The sequence below is a fragment of the Pteropus vampyrus genome, unplaced genomic scaffold (assembly GCF_000151845.1).
Source record: "Pteropus vampyrus isolate Shadow unplaced genomic scaffold, Pvam_2.0 Scaffold184, whole genome shotgun sequence".
Classification (NCBI taxonomy): Eukaryota; Metazoa; Chordata; class Mammalia; order Chiroptera; family Pteropodidae; genus Pteropus; species Pteropus vampyrus.
The window spans coordinates 724071-730087 of NW_011888965.1; the positions used below are offsets into that span (position 1 = coordinate 724071).

Genomic DNA, 6017 nt, shown 5'->3' on the forward strand with positions numbered 1-6017 from the left:
AACCTCTCTGGACAATTTTCTGTTTAATAATTGTCATCTTTACTTGGATATTGAAACAAAGGTACAAAGCTATCCTTCTTTAAGAAGAGTCGTATCTGAGAATATCTAGTGGTAGGTTGGTAAAGTGCTTCAGCTTTTCAAGATACTGAAGATTCAGATTAAAATGTCTACTGAAATATAACATTGGAGGTCCTAGTATGTGCAATCACAAGAAAGGGTCTACGACCATGCAACCCTGAACAAGCCCGATCCCATCTGAACTCAGAAGCTAAGCAAGTTTGGGCCTGGTTAGTACTTGGATGGGAGACCACCTAGAAAGATCAGGTGCTGTAGGCATAAAAAGAAAAATCTGACAGGAGAAAGATATAAAAAGCATCCAAATAGGAAACAAAAAAGACAAACTCTCACTATTTGTGGATGACATGATTCTCTATATAGAGAACCCTAAAGAATCCACAAGAACATTACTAGAAATAATAGGCAAATACAGTAAAGTTTCTGAATACAAAACCAATGTCCAAATATCCATAGCGTTCCTGAACTCTAATAATGGAGTGTCAGAAAAAGAAATAGAAAACATAATTCCTTGAGCGACTGCAACAAAAAGCATAAAATACCTAAGAATAAATTTAATGAAACATGTGAAGGACCTATATAATGAAAACTACAAGACCCTCTTAAAAGAAATCAAAGAAAATACAAAGAAATGAAAAGATATTCTGCGTTCTTGGACTGGAAGAATCAACATAGTTAAAATGACCGTATTGCCTAAAGCATTATACAGATTTAATGCAATCCCCATCAAAATCCCATCGGCATTTTTTTAAAGAAATAGAACAAAAAGTCATCAGATTTGTGTGCAAGCACAAAAGACCCCAAATCGCCAAAGCCATCCTGAGAAAAAAGAACAAGGCTGGAGGCATCACTCTGCCTGACTTCAAATTACACTACAAAGCGACAGTAATCAAAACGGCATAGTATTGACAGAAAAACAGACACACGAACCAGTGGAACAGAATCGAGAGTCCAGAAGTAAAACTATATTTATACGGGTAAATAATTTTTGACAAAAGAGCCAAAAACATACAGTGGAGAAAAGAAAGCCTCTTCAATAAATGGCTCTGGGAACACTGGAAGGCCACCTGCAAAAGAATGAAACTAGACTCTTGTCTATCACCACACACTAAAATTAACTCAAAATGGATTCGGGACCTGAATATACTACTGGAAACAATAAAATGCATAGAAGAAAACATAAGACCTAAACTCATAGAAGAAAACATAAACATAAACTCAAGGACCTTGGACTTAAAGAGGATTTTATGATTTTGACCTCAAAGGCAAGGGAGGTAAAAGCTAAAACAAATGAATGGGACTACATCAAACTAAAATGTTTCTGCTCAGCAAAAGAAACTGTCAACAAGGCAACGAGACAACCATCCAAATGGGAAAATATATTTGTAAGCAACGCCTCTGATAAGGGCCTAATATCCAAAATATACAAAGAAACCATACAAATCAATAACAACAACAAAAGAAACACACGATCCCATCAAAAAATGGACGGAGGACCTGAACAGACACTTCTCCATAGCGGACATACAAATGGCCAACAAATATATGAAAGGATGCCCGTCGCTAGCTATTAGGGAAATGAAAATCAAAATCACAATGAGATACCATCTCACAGCTGTTAGAATAGCTATAATCAACAGGACAGGTAGTAACAAATGTTGGAGAGGACGCTGAGAAAAAGGAACCCTCATTCATTGCTGGTTGGACTGCAAATTGGTACAGCCACTATGGAAAACAGTATGGAGGTTCCTCAACAAACTAAGAATTGATCTACCATCTGATCCATCAATCCCTCTACTGGGTATTTACCCCAAATTCTCAAAAACCCATATCCGTAAAGATGTTTGCTCACCGATGTTCATAGCAGTATTATTCACAGTGGCCAGGACATGGAAGCAACCAAAGTGTCCTATGATAGATGATTGGCTAAAGAAGGTGTGGTACATATATACAATGAAATATTACTCAGCCATAAGAAGAGATGAAATACTGCCATTTGTGACAACTTGGATGGACCTCGAGATAATCATGCTAAGCAAAATAATCCATACAGAAAAGGTTGAAAATCACATGATATCACTTATATGTAGGCTATAAACCTAAAAGTAACACATGAATGGGACAAACAAACAGAGACTCATGGATATGGACTATAGACTAGTGGTTACCAAAGGGTAGAGGGCGGGGGAGGAGCAGGCAGGTAGACAGCTAAAGCAGGTCAAATATAGGGGGATACGGGGAGGTCGAAGTGGGTAAAGGGGATCAAATGTATGGTAGCTGAAGGAAACTGGACTTTGGGTGGTAAACACACAATAGAATATACAGATGTCAAATTATAATGTACACCTGAAAATTATATAATCATATTATCCAATGTTACCCCAATAAACTTAAAAAAAAAAACATTATAAGGAGGGAAGGAATTAATGATGGCCCTCTTGGATACAAGTTACCACACATCTCTGAGATCCTGAAGGCCAATTGTTTTATCATATTTATATTCGCTTCTTCAGTGCCTTGTATAGTGCTTGGCATGCCATTAAAATCAGTAAAAGAATAAGTGACGAACTACAGTTCCCACTTCTAAGCAGGGGATTCAATACCTGTCCAAAATAGAGTTACTAATTTTACAGTTACCTGCTAGACACCTCTATTTGGCATCTCTTGCTGGTATTTCACATTCTATAGCCCCAAAGTGCAGTTCACAAAAATAGCTTCTTGTCTAGGCTTTCTTAATCTCACAATTCTCCCAGGCATGATAGTTCAAGAACTATGAATCTTTTAGCATATCATCTTTATAACCTTCCTTATTCATTAACTTCTGTTGATTCTACTCGTCTCTCATCTCTCTCCTTCTTTCCAGGTCTGTGGCTACCACACTAGTTCAAATCTTCCTAATTTCCTTTTTTCAACTATTATTATAGTCTTCTAATTGTTTTCCTTGTCCCCAGTCCTGACTCATCTAATTGTTTAAGATTCATGGTGCCTTACACATACTATGAATATTGCCAATTAAATATTTGTAATTCACAGCTCTGATCATATCACCCCTCATCTCCATATTATTGTGGGCGAAATATGCCCATTTTTTCTATGTGAAAGTCCTATTTGCTGCCCAATTGTAGGTGTCCTCCCTCATCTTTGTTAGATAACGAGTGACCCTTCTGTGGGCCCCCATAACAAGCTGTAACTACCATGTTTTGTAGTGCCAGTTTATTCTCTCTATCACTCTGTCTCTCTTGCCTCTCTCTGCCTCTGTCTTTCACTGTCTTCCTTTCTCTGTGTCTGCCTCTTTGTGTGTATCTGTGTGTAAGCATATGTGTACATATAATTTCATCACTGAACACTAAGTGACTATATCATCTCTCTTTATATCTCCAGAGCTCATCTCAACATGGTATCTTACACATAATAGGAGTCTAAAGCTATGAGATAGAAAGATAAGAAAAATGAATGGTGACATATTATCGCCTCTGCCTACATACTCATTTATAATGAGATAAGCACACAGTAGAATATACAGATGTCAAATGATAATATACACCTGAAAATTATATAACTGTGTTAACTAATGTCACCCCAATAAACTTAATAAAAAAATGTATACTGGATTATTTAAGTTCACTTTTATTGTTAATGATCAAATCAATCGAACTTTAATTTTGGATTCCTTTGCACACAAGGCCAAGAGATCTACAGTGAGTGGTAATGTTACTAAGATTACTTTTCCCGAACCATGGATGATACATGTCTTACTTGAAATTTCTCTCATCTATGTCTACTGGTTTAACTGATTAATGGACTACTTTTGGTCGATAGGAAGGTTTTCTTTTGTGTATCTGCCAACTCTTTAAAGATCTCAATCATTTCTATCTTCCTATTCCCCTCCCCCTTTGAATCCAGAAACCCCTGATGTGCTGCTGTCAGAAACCCAAATCAAAGATATTTAAGCCATATTGCATTTAGTTGAAGAAAAATTAAGAAGACTACCTGTTTCAAAGGATGACTTGGGCTACCAAACTCTGAAGCCATTTCTACTTCAGAGGCACTAGGAATGTGTAGCTGACTTCACTGCCAATCTGTGATAAGCCTATCTATTTTAGCCATCCTGTGAATTCTGATCCCTTAATCCCTGCTGCATCTAGGAACTTCAATAAGGAAATGTCAAGAGAAAGAAGTAAAGGAAGTTGACTGAGCTAAACACATAAACACTAGCATATACAGAGGAAGACTCGAGAAAGGAGAGTAGAAGAGAGAGAAAAGAAGATGAGAAAAGATTATGTCAAGGAAAGGTGTTGATGAGGCTAAGCGAGACAGTTTTTAACAAGAGAAAAGCCTGAAAAGGTGTATATTCAGAATGTTATCAAACCCCACATGCCAAATTCTAAACTGCACATTTTCAGTATCAATTATCCATATTCATAAAGTTATGACTTGCTTTTACTTATATAAGAAACATTCAATTGGGAAAGGCATCCCGAGGCATTATTATGACATGACAGTGTATAATAATATTGCGAAGTATGCACAAAATGACATAAGTTTAAGCCAAACAAATATTATCATTTAGTATTATCATTCAATATTAGAAAACAAGTTTTTCCCCTCCTTTTTTGATAGTCCTTAATTCTTTCCCCTTAATCCTTTCCAAAAAGAGACATGATGCTCTGTAAATATTTTAGACTGTTGGTTGATGATCATTATCTTTGTTCCATAGATTAAAAAAAAAATAATATTAAATATTTGTCCTTCAATGAATCTTTCTAAATTATGGATTAAGCACTTGAATTTTAAGCTTAAGAAACAAAATTGAATTAAATATGCATATAGAAGTGTTCCCGAGACTGCAGAAGGTTGCTATGATAGGAAAAATGTTTATAATAAAACATCAATTGTCCTCACACATTCTTTTCCTCAGCACAAGTAATTAGCTTATATACTTAACTGTGAAAAAGTGATCTCTTAAGTTACATATTTTTCAAGAAACGTTTTTCATGAGCATTTCTTAAACATATAGGTAGTACAAAGAAAAGAAATAATTATCTGCTTCCCATGTATGTACATAAAATTGAAGAGGTACAACGTAGAATACATTTTGGATCAGGAGAGAAATTTTTGATTCTAGTCCTAGTTCTGTCAAAAACTAGCTGTCATCATGAGTAAATCACTTCTTCTCTGGACCTAATATTCCTCCTCTATAATTAGGCCACCTTAAAAATTATTCCTAGCTCCAACATGTTAAAATAAACAGATTACAAATTTTACAAATAGATTTGGTCATAAGCACATGACTAAAGTCTTATCATGCCGTTTGGTCATGTTTACCTCATAGACTTATTTCGGTGAGTATTAGGAATTCTGGGTCATTCTAATTTACCAGTAAGCACATTATAATTCATCTAAGAATTGGCAGTAATGAGATAGTGTAAGGAAGCAAGATTGTATTACCCCAAAATATGTCTCCTTGGCATGAGGATTATTTTAGACTCATTATTTTTAAGAAACAAAAGGCTGAGAAAGAAATTTTTACCTTCCTCTTAACTGTCTACAAGAATTTAGATAGAGGGAGTGATACAGGAAGAAGAGCTATCACCAGAGATCACTACAAAGAATATGGGCTACCTGTGGTGGGGGGAACTTGGCAGAGTTTGAAGATCAAAGTCCTCTCTGTATCTCATTGTGTCTGGAAAACATTTATTTACCAAATATTTGTTGATTACCATGAGAAATGTCATTCCCCCCTTTGAAGTCCTAGACTCCTACCCCTTCTCCTTAGTTCAGAATGGCATATAAGCCCCAATTGCCTCACCTTCTATAGGCCTCATATTCTTATGGAGATTCTGTATGTTAATCTGTCTCATATAAATTTAGTTCTTAAAGTAGCCAGAAGAACCTAGAAAGGTAGAAGAAAAAGTTTTCTTCCCCAATAAGTCACAGGTGGC

The 6017-nt window shown here is 35.9% G+C and overlaps 1 pseudogene; it reads left to right on the forward strand.

Moving 5' to 3' along the window:
• Window positions 1-217: 217 nt before the first annotated feature.
• On the forward strand, window positions 218-336 carry LOC111746339 (annotated as a pseudogene).
• The last annotated feature ends 5681 nt before the right edge of the window (window positions 337-6017 follow it).